General features: G+C 43.0%; 1 long non-coding RNA gene across 4 annotated transcripts in view; it reads right to left on the bottom strand.

Moving 5' to 3' along the window:
- Positions 1-15,687, bottom strand: part of LOC147107399 (uncharacterized) — a 71,791-nt gene that overhangs the window by 10,636 nt on the left and 45,468 nt on the right. For 3 of the 4 annotated variants that reach the window (XR_015080786.1, XR_015080785.1, XR_015080783.1), the window contains exon 4: positions 8,674-8,802. The exons of the other annotated variant lie outside the window; for it this stretch is intronic. This is a non-coding gene — a long non-coding RNA (uncharacterized LOC147107399). The remainder of the gene's footprint in view (positions 1-8,673; positions 8,803-15,687) is intronic. 4 annotated transcript variants of the gene reach the window in all.

Genomic DNA, 15,687 nt, shown 5'->3' with positions numbered 1-15,687 from the left:
CCCTCCCCGACTCAGAATACAGACTAAAGGACGTGGGCAGCCAGCTATTAAAGAGATTGCAAGGTGTAGGCCCATGGTCCCGAGTTGGAGGTCAATTTTTGCAGTATGTGGTGGTCAGAAAGAAAGAAAACGCCAAAAAGAAGCAAGTGAGCCCACAAAAGGAACAGGACATAATGGGCTAGAAATTCAGTAAGGCCCCGCCAGCTTTGCGCCCAGTTACCGCCCAAAGAGGGCTTCTGCGCCAATAGAGGAGTTTGCGCTGATATTCAGCGCAGCGGTAATGGCGGCGGTAGCCGGTAGCACTGCGCCGGCACTGATGACGTCATCGGTGTGCGCAGTGCCCCGGTTCCGCCCCGACCCCCATATTTAGTTGCGGCCGCCTCTTCCGCAGCAGCCGCAAACAACGTTCTGCAACCGTGGCCGTCCTGCAGCCTTAGTGGGGCGAGTTAAGGCGGAGGTGTGGCCGGCCGCTTTTTCGGCAGCCGCCTGCCCGCACCTCCTTCCCCGGCCTCCTCCACCCCCCACCCCCGCGGCATTGCCGGCTGCTTTCCGCGAGCCCGGCACTTCTCCGTGGTGCCGGGCTCATTTGCCGGCACTATCAAGCGGCGATCTCCCCGTTGCAGGCACCTCCCCCTTAAGAGAAGGAGGAGGCCTGCAGTACCGCAGCCTGCCGCTCCGCAGCGGGTGGTGCAGCGGCACCTACAGCGCTGAAATTCAGTTTCAGCGCCCCAAGCGGGGGCGGGCACACCCTGGAATAGCGCCCGGTTCCGACTTGGGGCGCAAAAACTGAATTTCTGACGGTCGCAACTGGCTCCGCGCGCAGCGCTAACTTTTGGGCGCAAGCGAGCTGGCGGGGCCTTACTGAATTTCTAGGCCATTATTTCTCTCCCCCACCATTTTGAGGACAGTAGCGAGATCAAGATAAAAGTCAAATTAGCTTTGACTATTCGGTCTGTTCAATAGCTGTCTGCGAAATAAAGCAGCCTAATGTTTCTGGTCTCGTCTCAAGTGCTTCAGTCCACCTTTGGAAATACCAGAGAAGCATACGTGAGGGCATGTGCAAAGGTTATGCCAGCCAGGTCAGACCAAAAAGGGGTCCTATTGACACATCTTAAGCTTACACGATTGTATAATTGGATAATGTGGGAACACTCATGACACAAGTCACTCAGAACGTTAACGGGAGTACCCGAGGGAATATCCAAGTCAAACCTGAAACTTGCAACAATAAACAACACTGAAGCCCATACCAGCAATCATGGATTAGGCCAGAACTCTCGAGGTAACTTTTAGGAAGTAAGGATAGAAAGGCAAATAGGCAGTAACTAAAAGGACAAGAGGGATCTTCTTTCTTTGGCATAGGGTGAACAGGAGAACATTTCCATGGAAAAGGAAAGAAGAGAGGAGAGGTGCAAGTCTGGAGGCAACTTGAATATAATGAGCAGAATGTCATCAGGAAAAGAAAGCTCCAGCAACACACTGCATGGTTAAAACTTGGTGTTGCTAATGGCTGAACAAAATGAAGCAATGCTTGGAGGTTCTTTACTAATATCAAGATTAGAACTGGGAGAGAACAGTGAGGGTAAAAGGACAGTTTCAGCTGTAGGAGAGCTAATAACCATCATCAGTATATGAGGGTGGAAAGAAGGATTCAGAGTTTATGAGATGTTGCTTTGGCAAAGGACCAGGAGGAAAGGCAGAAAGCCATCAGTTTACACTTCAATAACATTTAATTTAGCAGCTCTTAATAGTGGGTTTACCGAAGCTACAAGAAGGGATAAAGTTGCTTCAAGATGCTTCTCGTTGATCAAGGTCATTGTGATTAGCATCGTTAAAAAAAAATGCCATCGCAGTTGGTTAACTTATAGTGCCAAACAAGAGCAGGATGGAGATAAGGAGGCTGATACAATGCAAGAGTTAGGACTGGAGTAAGGAAAAAGTTAGGACTGGAGTAAGGAAAAAGTTAAGAAAAAGGAGTTAGAGAGGAAGTGAAAATTAAAAAAAAAATCCAGCAACTACCTCAGGACATTGGAATATCATTTTGTAACTTCGTGTCCGAGCGGCAGTAGTGACACCACACCAGGCAATCTTAGATGATGTATCTTATATACCACAGTTCTGGTTGACAATGATACCATACAGGGGCTCATCTTGTCTCACATTACCAAACTTTCAGTCAGAACTAGTAAGCTATTCAGCTGTTACAAATACCTTTTCAATAATCTCCCTTGCAGAGTTGCATGACCCCAAAGATCAACAATGACATACTTGGAACAACTTACTTACTGGATTAAACAGTCTTGTCCTACACTGCACACTCTGAAAATAATTGATACCATATACCAGGCTAAATTAATGAATGTGAAAATATTGATTGATTTAGCCTGAAATATGAAGCACAAAAGAATTCAACAAATACAAATACTGAACAAAATGACAGTGATTAAAGTTCATATAGGTTAATTACACTTATGATGAAACAAAATTCTATTTGAGAAAAAGTCCTTGCTACTGACGAGGTAAATTTAATAGGGTTCATCATCTTTGGTATCGCTGTGATTGACATTGAAATGTGTCATGTAAGCATGTTTGACAAAATCCCAGATTTCATAATTAACTGGCAGTTTTTTGCTTAATCCTTATTTTTAGCGCTGAAGTGTGGGCTTCCCGACGGCTCCGAACCACGCCAAGTTAGCAAGGCGGACAGTCGGTCTGAAGGGGTCGAGATGTCCGTTGTGCAGGTGAGTGATGGGTGCATGTATGCAGAGGTAAGTGTGTGAGGTAAGTGTAAAGTGTTTTACTTACCTTTACTTTCTCCTGCAGGCTTCCTCCCTTCAGTTCTCGGGAGTCCCTCAGCTCACCGGCACAGAAAGCAGAATAGCCGCTGAACTATCAAAAGCTGCAGCCTCTGCTTTCTGGTCTGCAGAGCTCTCTAACTGAGTCCGAGTAGAAGGACTCAAGTTAGATGACAGATCGTCAGTGTTTGACAGCTTCACAGAACTGTTAAACGCTGATTTTTCATCTGTCAAAAGCTCTTGACAGATGAAATGTCAATCGCTGACGTCACCAGTAACCAGGTGTTCCTTAATTGGCCTGCTGAACAAGGTCAATCAAGGGAAAATAGCGTGGGTTGGCCACAAGTCGATGGAGGCGGGACTACAACCCAAAAAGTGTGAGTCTCGCCTCCAAAAGCTCCCCATTGACAAAATCCAGCCCTACAAGTTCAAATTGCATTTCTGAGTTGATGTAGGCTGGGAGTTTTCCCTAATGCTCAGATTTACTGAATAGGATACAGCAAATTGTAGACAGGGTTTTTGCATACTGTGTCACCACTACTTAGTGTTAGCAGGCGAGTCAGCCTCCTTTATACTACAAGTCCCAACAATCCATTACGGGATTGCTTTTTCACTCACGAAAAAAACAAGCAAGGGGCAGCAGTGTCAAGAACGAATCAAGTTTTATTCCCCCAAGAAATTATTTACTTGAACTTTAATTTACAGTTTAAAAAAAGATATAATGGCTTCCTGGGGTAGGACAAAGAATTTCAAACCATATTAAGCAAAAATTCTAAATTAGAGTATGCAAAGGGAAAGAATTAAATAGCCAATAACTTTTTAAAAATCTGGGTTAAATATCTGTTGGGTTAAACATATAAATATGTACAACAGGATTAAAGTCCGAAGTGATGTGTGTGTGGCATGCATGATGTGGACCTGCCTGGACTCGCATACCATGTAGGATGAATACATATGTACGAAGTGTACAAAGTTTGCACTTCCCCAAGCAGAAAGTTGTGCAGCTTGAGTGTAAACTGAACACACTCCACAATATTTGGGAGGGAATTTTTTTTTGTTTTTTTTTTGGAGCGGACGTCCCAGAAGGTGGTCACCCCACAGGGTGCTAGATGTAGCGAATCTAGTAAAGGAGACTGGGTGACCATCGGCAGACAGAGTAGGAAGTGACAGGTGAGGGTAGAAAGGAGATCATCTGTGGAGCTGGATTTGTCTGATTTGCTTAGGTACCGAAAAGGTGCGAAACAGGAGGGTAACCGCGAGTGAATGCAAGGCATTGGAAGGCAAGTGGTTACCCAGAGGAAACAATACAGGTAGTAAGAATAGGCGAGTGGTGATCCTATAGTTGGGAGGGGAGCAGGGGTAGAAAGTTTCTTTTGTACAGGTGATCAATAGTCCTGAATGACATGTCGCTTCCCTGGTGTCAGGGTTCAGGACAAAGGGAGGAATTTAGTGGATTTAATACAAATTTGAAAAATGGTAATGAAGTAATAGGACTTAAGATAGACAAATCTCTAGAACCTGATGGTTTCCACCCCAGGGTATTAAAATAAATAGGCGAGGAAATTTCAGATGTACTAGTCATAATTTTCCAAAACTTTCTAGGTTCAGGAATTGTGCCTTTGGATTGGAAAATTCCAAATGTCATTCCATTATTTAAGAAGGGAGGGGGAGAGAGAAATCATCTACAGACCTGTCGGTTTAACATCTATTGTGGGGAAGTTACTGGAATCGATCATCAGAGACAGTGACTTGAGTACTTGGACATTTTTCAACAGCTATAGGTGTGGTGCTGGAGGACTGCTAACATTGTACCGTTGTTTTAAAAAGGGAGAAAAGGGATAGATCGAATAATTACAGGCCAGTCAGCCTAACCTTGGTGGTGGGCAAATTGTTGGAAAAAATTCTGAGATACAGTATTAATCGTCATTTAGAAAGGCATGGATTAACCAAGGGCAATCAGCATGGATTGATTAAGGGAAGGTTGTGTCTGACTAACTTGATTGAATTTTTTGAGGAGGTAACAAGGAGGGTTGTGCGTTTGATGTAGTCTAAAATGTCCCACATGGTAGACTGGTCAGAAAAGTAAAAGCACATGGGATCCAAGGGTAAGTGGCAAGTTGGATCCAAAATTGGCTCAGTGGCAGGAAGCAAAGGGTAATGGTTGACGGATTTTTTGTGATTGGAAAGCGGTTTCCAGTGAGGTCCGCAGGGCTCAGTACTAGGTCCCTTTCTTTTTGTGGCATAGTGATTCAGACTTCAATGCAGGGTGGCATGATTAAGAAGTTTACAGATGATACAAAAATTAGCCGTGTGGTTGATAGTGAGGAAGAAAGTTGCAGACGGCAGGAAGATATCAATGGACTGGTCAGGTGGGCAGAAAAGTGACAAATGGAATTCAATTCGGAGAAGTGTGAGGTAATGCATTTAGGGAGGGCTAACAAGGCAAAGGAATACACAATAAATGGTAGGATACTGCGAAGTGTAGAGGAACAAAGGGACCTTGGAGTGCATGTACACAGATCCCTGAAGGTAGCAGATAGGTAGATAAGGTAGTTAAGGCGGCACATGGGATACTTTCCTTTATTAACAGAGGCACAGAATATAAGAGCAAGGAGGTTATGCTTGAACTGTATAAAACACTAGTTAGCGCACAGCTAGAGTACTGTGTACAGTTCTGGTCACCACATTACAAGAAAGATGTGATTGCACTAGAGAAGGTACAAAGGAGATTTATGAGGATATTGCCTGGACTGGAGAATTTTAGCTATGAGGAAAGATTGGATAGACTGGGGTTGTTTTCTTTGGAGCAGAGGAGGCTGAGGGGAGACTTGATTGATATAAACTTATGAGGGGGCTAGATAAAGTAGATAGGAAGGACCTATTTCCCTTAGCAGAGAGGTCAATAACCAAGGGGCATAGATTTAAAGCAACTGGTAGAAGGATTAGAGGAGATTTGAGGAGAAATTTTTTCACCCAGAGGGTGGTGGGGATCTGGAACTCACTGCCTGAAAGGGTGATAGAGGCAGAAATGCTCATCACATTTAAAAAGTACTCAGAGAGGCACTTTAAGTGCCATAACCTACAAGGCTAAAAGTGGGCTTAGGCTGGATGGCTATTTTTTGGCCAGCACAAACATGATGGGTTGAATGGCCTCTTTCTGTGCCGTAAATTTCTATGATTCTAAGTATCAGTTGATCAGAGAGAGTCAGCATGGATTTGTAAAGGGTAGGTCACGTTTGGCTACAGTTGAATTTTTTTGAGATCACTAGCATGGTGGATAGGGGAATGTCTATGCATGTTGTCTATATGGACTTCCAGAAGGAATTTTAGAAGGTTCCACAAGAGATTACTGGCAAAAATGAGAGCCCATGGAATTAGAGATAACTTTGTGACATGGGTCATTAATTGGTTGGGAGGTAGAAGACAGAATACGGGTATAAATGGTTAATGGGTGATTGGTGGGATGCGACAAGTAGTTTTCGCTAGGCATCACAATTGGGGCCTCAGCTTTTCAGGTGGAACAGGCTCGAGGAGCTGAATGGCATACTCCTGTACAAAAAGAAAATACTGCAGATGCTGGAAATCTGAAATAAAAACAGAAAATGCTGGAGAAACTCAGCAGGTCAGGCAGCATCTGTGAAGAGAGAAACAGAGTTAAAGTTTCAGGTCAGAACTGGGAAAAAGCAGGAAATGGAACATATTTTTAAGCAAGTGTAGAGGCTGGGAAAGGGGGGGGGGGGAAAAGAGATGAAAGAACAAAAGGGAAGGTCTGGGATAGGATAGAAGGCAGGAGCGATTAAGAGACATCGAGAGATATTCAAGGCAAAAGGAGATGGTAATGGGACAGGTTAAGAAACGAAGGAGGGCTCTAGATGAAGTGTAAATTGCGCTGGCAGAATGAGAGACAGCTGCCCTGTGGGGGGGAGAAGAAAAAGACAGACAGAGAGAGTGTGGATAAAAAATATATATGTATATATGATAGGGGCCAAGGTTATGATCTGAAATTGTTGAACTCAGTGTTGAGTCCAGAGGGCTGTAAAGTGCCTAATCGAAAGATGAGGTGCTGTTCCTCGAGCTTGCATTGTTCCATGGAAGCTCAGTGTAAGAGGCCAAGGACGGTGAGGTCCGAGTGGGAGTGGAGCGGTGAAAAAGTGACAGGAGACCGGAAGCTCGGGGTCCCCCTTACGGACTGAACGGAGGTGTTCCGCAAAGCGGTCACCCAATCTGCGTTTGGTCTCCCCAATGTAGAGGAGACCACATCGTGAGTAGCGAATACAGTATACTAGATTGCAAGAAGTACAAGTAAATCACTGTTTCACCTGGAAGGGCTGTTTGGGGCCCTGGACAGTATAAGGGCATGTGTTGCATCTCCTGCGCTTGCACGGGAAGGTGCCGGGTGAAGGGGCAATAGAGGAGTGGACTAGGGTGTCGCGGAGGGAACGGTCCCTACGGAATGCTGAAAGGGGCGGTGAGGGGAAGTTGCGTTTGGTGGTGGGATCATGCTGGAGGTGGTGGAAAAGGCGGAGGATGATCCGTTGAATGTGGAGGCTGGTGGGGCGAAAGGTGAGGGGAACTCTGTCGTGGTTCCGGGAGGGAGGGGCAGGGGTGAGAGCAGAAGCACAGGAGATAGAACGGACATGGTCAAGGGCCATATCAATCACTGTAGAGGGGAATCCTTGGTTGAGGAAAAAGGAAGACATGTCAGAAGCACTAGTATGGAAGGTGGCATCGTCAGAGCAGATGCGGCGGAGACGGAGAAACTAGGAGAAAGGGAGAGAGTCCTTACAGGGGGCGGGGTGGGAGGAAGTGTAGTCCAGGTAGCTGTGGGAGTCAGTGGGCTTGTAGTGAATGTTGGTCAATAGCCTATCCCCAGAGATGGAGACAGAGAAGTCGAGGAAGAGAAGGGAAGAGTCGGAGATGGACCATGTGAAGGTGAGGGAAGGGTGGAAATTGGAAGCAAAGTGAATGATATTATCTAGTTCAGGGAGAGAGCAGGAAATGGCACAGATACAATCAATGTACTGGAAAAAGAGGTGAGGGAGGGGACCTGAGTAGGACTGGAACAAAGAGCGTTCCACATATCCCACGAAAAGGCAGGCATAGCTAGGACCCATGCGGGTTCCCATAGCAACACCTTTGATTTGGAGGAAGTGGGTGGAGTCAAAGGAGTTGTTGTTCAATGTGAGAACAAGTTCAGCCAGACGGAGGAGGGTGGTGTCAGCCTTGACTCAGTGGCAGCACTCTCACCTCTGAGTCAGAAGGGTTCAAGTCCCACACCAGAGACTTGAGCACATAATCCAGGCTGATACATCAGTGCAGTACTAAGGGAGTACACTGCATTGTCAGAGGTACCATTTTTTGAATGAGGTGTTAATCCGCTCAGGTGGACGTAAAAGATCCCATGGCACTATTTTGAAGAGGAGCAGAGGCGTTCTCCCCTGTTCCTGGCCAATATTTATCTCTCAACCGACATTACTAAAACAGATTACCCGGTCATTATCACATTGCTGTTTGTGGGACTTTGCCAATTGCAAATTGGCAGCCACATTTCCTACATTACAACAGTGACTACAGTTGAAAAATACTTCATTGGCTGCAATGCGCTTTGGGACGTCCCAAGGTCGTGAAAGGCACTATATAAATACAAGTTCTTTCTTCTCTTTTTGTTTTTAAGTCCCACCATGGCAGTTTGAGAATTTGAATTAGTTTAAAGAATTTGGAAATAAAGGCAGATACAGTCCCCACCACTTAACAGCATCCCAGTTTATTCCAGACAGCTGCCTATATTGGGAAAATGGTGCTAACCATTTGCCATTACCATAGGCGCCAATTACAAAGCTTAAACCGTATTAAGCTATTTTGGGCAGTTCCCGATTACCTGTCATTAGGTCCAACCGCCGCCCCCCGTGCCCTCTCGAACTCCTGCCACTTTTGCAAACCCTTCTTGCTGGCTGCAGAGCTGGACACATTCTGAGGTTTCTTCTCATTGGTGTTAAGTATGATCCAGCTTATAAAAAAATTTAAGGAAGTGAGTTAACACATTGCAGCTCCGTTTTAAGATGATAGAGAGCACACCCAACCTGTTTAACTCACCCTCCTACAGACACCCGACAGCTCCAGGGCTTTATCATAGAATGGTACAGCACAGAGGCCATTTGATCTATCGTGCCTGTGTCAGCTCTTTGGTAGAGCTATGCAATTAGTCCCACTCCCCTGCTCTTTTCCCTATAGCCCTGTAATTTTTTTCCCTTCAAGTGTTAACGCAATTTCCTTTTGAAAGTTACTATTGAATCTGCTTCCACCACCCTTTCAGGCAGTGAATTCTAGATCACAACAACTTGCTGCGTAAAAAAATTGTTTGCTAATGTTGCCTCTGATTCTTTTGCCAATCACCTTGAATCTGTGTCCTCTGGCTACCCTTCGGCCACTGGAAACAGTTACTCCATATTTACTCTATCAAAACCGATCATGATTTTGAACAGTTCTATCAAATCAAAGATCTCAGAAAAGTTGACAGATTCATCGATCGTCAGTGCAGGCTTCCGAAACACCCTCTGTATGTGAACAGAATTGTCTGGAGTTCTTTTATGCCTCCACTACTTTACATGATCATTTGTTTGTTACACCGGCCACTGTGTACAGTGGGCAAATCTTGTTCACATTAACGTGCCAGCTATAAGTGGTGGGGACTGCATCAGTAAGTGACCATGAAGCGGTCAGATTGTCGTAAAAACACAACTGGTTCACCAATATCCTTTAGGGCAGTGTTGTCCATAGAAGTTGCTGACTAGCAACAGGCATAGCTACGGTGGTACTGTTTTAGCCATTGCACTAATTTTAGTAGGAATTGCCTTGCACACAATACATGTAAATGTACTTCATGTGTATATTTACTGAACAAACATCTACCACCATTCAGTCGTTCTCTAAAGTTTGGAATTCTGGCATGAATTGATCAGACAACACATCTCAGTGCTGCTTCTAGGCATTTGTTCAGCAGTTGCAGAGGGTACTTCGACTTCAGAGCAACTGCTGAGAATGTTGACTTGCACAATGAGATGAAAATACCCCGCTCTCCAGCCACAACGTGGTTGCATGCTGCTTGTCCATTGCCATAACGTGGCCTATTGGAGCGGTTTGTTATTGGTTGGGCTTGCTTGGAGTGGTTATTCTGATTGCTCAAGTTGACCATGATGATAGCGCCCCTCTCTATTCTGGAAGTCCATATAAATAACACCCATAGATATTCCGCTGTCCACTACTTTAGTGACCCCTTCAAAAATTCAATCAGGTTCATCAGGCATGACCCATCCTTTACAAATCTATGCTGGCTTTCTCTGATCAGCTGAAAATTTTCAAGGTGTTCAGTCACTATCTGTACCAGAGGAACTTCTTGCTTTTCTTCAAATAATGCTGTAATCTTCAAAGATATACCTGAATCATTGGAACGGGCAGAGGGGGCCTGGGATGTCTCATCCAAAGAACTGTATCTCCCAAGAATGTAGACTGCCCTGTGTATTGCATTGAAGTGTCAACACGGGAGGTTTACAGCACAGGTGGTGACCATTTGGCCTATTGTTTCTCTTAAAAGGTACAATTGTTTGTGCCTGAACTACTACCTGCAGCAAAGTATTCCATACTCCAACACACCACAAAGAAATTTCTTCTAACCGCTCTCCTCACTTTTAATTTTAAATTTAAATAAATTTAAAAAAAAGTCAATTTTAAATTGACGATGCCTCGTCACAAACTCCCCAAAGAGAGGAAGAAGCTTCCCTATGCACTCCATCAAAATCCTTCACATTTCTTGCAATGGGGCTTGAACCCACTCAGTGTACCAACTAAGGCAAGCTCACAGCTTAAAGGAGAAGGATTTTATTGTACAAAATCCTTCAACACAGAGATTAGTTGATGTGGTTTTTGGTGATGGTGGGTGGGGGCAAGAAAGAGAGAAGTATAAGAAAAAGGAAACTATAATGATGAAATGCTTAACACTTTACACTTAAAATATTGGCCCCAAAATTGCTGTCAAACTAATGATGAGGCTAATGGCACTTACAGGAAACTTTGTTATATCCGGCACCGACGGGACCGAGCTGTTGCCGATCTATCAAAACTGCCGGACATACCAGCGTTAATGCTGAAGCATACGGAGGTTTTCATCTCCGTATCTGACAACAAACACTGTTGCTTAGCAACAGCTTCAAACAGTCGGCCCGTACCTTGGAAGCGTCTCTGTAGCTTAGCAACAGCTTCAGAGACACTTTCCAGAGCCTGACTGTTGGGGAAAAAAAAGCCACGAGAAGAAAAAAAACCTAACAAAACGGCTCCTGATTTCTGCCGGTAGATCGAGGTTTCCAGACATACAACCTCCGGATAAACCAAAGTCTCCTGTATTTAAGTGCAAATGCCACTGCAAATTCAGGTGAAGGTAGATGTGCCATTAAACACGAAAATCACTGGTTTTGACATGAGATGCGCTGCTCTGCCGTTACCTTTACAAAAACAACATCTCGCTGTCTGGCTCCCATTCAAAAGGATTGAGTAGTGTGAAGTTTCTGTACATGTACTGTACCTGCACTGTAGATACGAAGTAAACTCGCCACAGAAAGTTAAGTCTTGTCATTTCAAGTCTAAGAACCGTTTTAACGGATTGATAAGTGTTAATTACTGCCAGTCAACCTCTCTGGTACTGAAAATTAACTATCCTTCAGGTTTTAATTGGTTGTTGGGAGATTAAAAATTCAATTTTGTTTTACTTTTTCTTTGTCTATTTTTTCCTCTCTTAATCCAATCTTTCTTTCCCTCTTTATTTCTCTTTCTGTACCCGATTTAACATTGAATTCACTATTCTAATTTACATTTCCTTGTTCAGGCCTTGCGCTGTTCATTTCACAATCTCTCAATCCGATTAGTTAAGGAGAGATACAGTTGCTTGCCCTGTTCACCGAGTCCAGATACCCTGTAGAAGGTACTGCGCCATTTCCATCTCGCATTTCCAGCGCAAAATATCACGGAGATTAAACACGCAAGGTCAAGTCTAACTAAAGGAGTATGTCATTCGTTACCGTAATTTTGGAGCCATTACTCTTTCCTACCCATTATCACCCATCTCACTATTCAAGTATAAACCCTCTAAAGCACTTTTGGGCATTAGTGCATCTTCCTTCACTACTTGAGGTTAGCAAGGAACCTCCATATTCAGGTGTTACAGTTCAGGCTCTCTCTAAACACCTTTAGACATATGTTCAGAAGAGTTTTTTGTTGTTTAGTCGTTTGTGTGTGTATGGGGCAGAAGTCTTCATTTTTGTGCACAGGTGGTGCCACTTTTTTTGTGTATGAGCAATGTTGCTTTTTTTAAATCTATGGGGCTTTGCATTTTTTGTGAATGGGATTGTTCGAATTTCCAGCGATCGGGGCTCGCATTTATGCATAATCATATGGTTTTGACATGATCATCTGGCCCCCAGCTCTGAAAGGTTGGATATTTGTCTTATAACATATGCCAGCACACAGGCTCATGGCAATGAATTTCCAACTTCACTTATATGTTAAAAATATTTTTTTTTGGGGGGGGGGGGGGGGGCAGTGGAATTGCATCATCTTCTACAATATCCCTTCCCACTAGAATGCAAAACCTGTCGTGGGTGGAGGTGCAAGGAATGAAGAATTAAGCATGTGAATTGTAAACCATTGATATCACTTCAGACTAAAGTGGGACATGAGGCATGTTACAACAGGAAGTGAAAGCACTCTGGACACAATATCCACTGGAATCGGTATACAAGTTTAATTAAACTATATAAGCTCCATTCATAAATATTTGCTGTGCCATTTGTGTTATTAGATCAGATATCACTCAATTATTATAGTGTGTTGTACTCTTCATAGAATTCTGAAATGCTGAGACTATGACAATACAGTTGGCAAACCATTTCAGCATTATACAAACACAGAGCAAAAATGAGACCTGTAGGACCAAACTAATGATTGAGTTACAGAACACATACTGAAAATTAAGGATTTTATCAGGGGCCCTACTTACCAAAGGGCAGTGGTTTAATATAGGCCCCAAACTTCAGTTTCATTTACTACATATGTGCATTATTTAAAAACAGGAAGTTGTAGCATGTGTTTTGAGGCATCAACCTGCAAGAGAACCACTATAGTCAGAAGGTTAAGTTAAAGCCCACAAAGGGCTTGAGCAAATAACTTAGACAAGACACTTTGCAGTAGCGAGAAAATGTTGATTGTTGTAGGCACTGTCCTTCAAATATAGTGCAAGACCAAGCTGGATATTAACAATACCATGGTTTGACTCAAAAAGCATTCCTCTTAACCCACCAGCAAAAAAACCTGCTCATTCATCTTACTGGCATCCGTGGATATTGCAGTTTACAAAATGGCTACAAGATTGTCAAAAGAAGTAATTGAACTACAAAGTACTTCATTTTGTGTGAAGTGTTTTGAGATATTGAAGCGATGATTTTTTGGACAATCAACTTTAGCTATTCTATGCAAAGGCATGATATGCTTATATTGCCATTCGTGTATATCTTGCGAGTCTACATCAAACTATGGATGGTTGGGGTAGAGTAATAAAGGTATCTTAAAATACAAAGCTTGAGTGGTCATGGAATTTCATCTGAAACAACGATTAAGCAAATTGTATATATAGTTACTCATGCATATAGATGCTTTAAACTGAAACCATGCTGATAATTGAAGTAACAGTTACATTGAAGACTAAGGATATTGTGATTTCTTCACCGGATCACAGGGTATACTGCAACACAATCAAAATATTAGGATATACAGAATAACTGATACTTGAGTATACTGATACATTACAAGATTGGTTCAAATGAGCAAGAGCAGATTTTTCACTAACTTAATATATTACAAAGTTTTCTTCCATATTAAAAAGCAACCTTACTTGAGCAGTTTATATTTGAAAATCTTAATAGTGAATTGAAATGGAGAGTAAAGCAAAATGCCACAGCAATCTTGTTGCAACATGGTACAAATGGATTGGCTTTTGCTGAACTGTGACAACCTAAAGTGATATATCAAATAACTGATGTTAAAATTATGGAAATTAGACACTGTTGGATGTGTCTTTTGCATAAAGAAATGTTGCACTGAAGAAGCAACATTGTAAGTCCACTGAGGCAACACTCTCAAGTTTAGAAATGTTAGAGCCATTTGACAATATCCCTATCTCAAAACTGGATCAACCCGTATCTTGACTCTCCTCCTTCACCCATAAAAAAAGGATTTCATTTAGGGGTAGGCGGAACAATTAGAAATGCCACAAGAAACTTCCCAGGCCAGAAGGGAGCTTTCACTCCCTGCTGTGTTAACTGCAGATAACAGTGATGTAGGGGTTGAAATTCAACTTTGGTGGGGCTCAAAGCAGGCAGTAGCAGATCCGCTGCCATTATACAACCCGCATGTTTTTCATTTCCATTGGCTTCTGAAAATTGCGCAATAATTCTCAAGACTGTCCAATTTCATAATGAATGAACTATCCCATTTGAGATCACGTATTATATTAAAACCCAATAGTCAACTGGTGGCACAAGGTGTCGTAAGTTGTACCAGAGGTTCTCCACAGATTTTGCACAATGCAAGTTTCTATTTCACTGAGACATTTGGGAAAGGTGAGGAATTGGAAGCAAGCTGAAACAAAAGTTACATTGGGGTCTGAACCACACAAACCGATGTTAGCTGGGGCTAATGGAATGGTTGTGAACAAGTCGATTATGCAGAAGGAACTTGAGCACATGACAAAATAAAGAAACTAAGCTAAATGCAAGTTAAGGAATTACTTCATCTAGTGCCTTGGCTCAGTGATCGTACTTTTGCCTCAGTCAGACAGTCGTGGGTTCAAGTCCCGTTTGGGACTTGAACACACGATCTAGGTTAACGCTTCAGTGCAGTACTGAGGGAGTGGTGCACTGTTGAAGATGCTATCTTCTGGATGAGACTTCAACCAAGGCCCTGTTTTCTTTCTCAGGTGGATGTAAAAGATCCCATGGCACTCCTTTATGAAAGGCTGGGGAGTTCTCCTGGTGTCCTGGCCAACACACCACCTTCACTAAAAAAAAAACAGGTTATCTGGCCATTTATCTCATTGCTGCACATTAAATTAGTTGCAGTGATTACACTTCAGAAGTACTTCATTGGTTGTGAAGTGTTTTGGGATGTCCTGAGGTACTGAATGGTGCTATATAAATGCAAGTAGTTCCTCTAGATCGCTCTGTTAGAAGAGTGAAGCAAATTAATGGTGAATATAGTTATACTGACCAGGAAACAGATCAGAATTAGGTGGAAGTTTTCTGAGCAAGTCCTGTTTATGAACCCAATTGAAATGGGCTAATTATCTTGTCTTTCTCATGCCTCCAATCCAGTTATGAGATGTACCCATAGTTTCCCGTCATGCCATCATTGGAGTGAACTTAATGACAATAGGGCCATGCCATCTAAATTGCCAGTTCTCAGTTTTCCTTTAATTTGTAGTTTAAAGGCACAAAACAAGAGTGAATGAGATAAACATTAATAAGCCCCAAAATTGAGCATTGCTTAGTACATATTGTAGAATCGGGTAGAGGTCAGCCTGCCTGATTTGTAGCACTCATTTCCCAGCTATTAAAATCAGGAGCACTGCAAATTGAGTTACAAGAGTTTTTTTTGTTGCAATTTTAATTATTTTGTAACAACTAAATTATAAAAGTTTACTGTTCTTTGTAACATGGAAATATCACTCAATTTGCAGACTAAGGATTCATTTGCACTCTAGTAAAGAAACTGAGAGTTTACTTTGGGTTTGGAGAGCTGATTTATACTGGCACCTCCAAAACACGATCCGAGTTAGTTCAATTTAGCTGTC

The sequence above is a fragment of the Somniosus microcephalus genome, chromosome 14, assembly GCF_052327205.1.
Source record: "Somniosus microcephalus isolate GS21.2 chromosome 14, FLI_Smic_1.0, whole genome shotgun sequence".
NCBI lineage: Eukaryota > Metazoa > Chordata > Chondrichthyes > Squaliformes > Somniosidae > Somniosus > Somniosus microcephalus.
The sequence above is the reverse complement of the archived record's forward strand: the minus strand, read 5'-3'. Positions and strand labels throughout refer to the sequence as shown.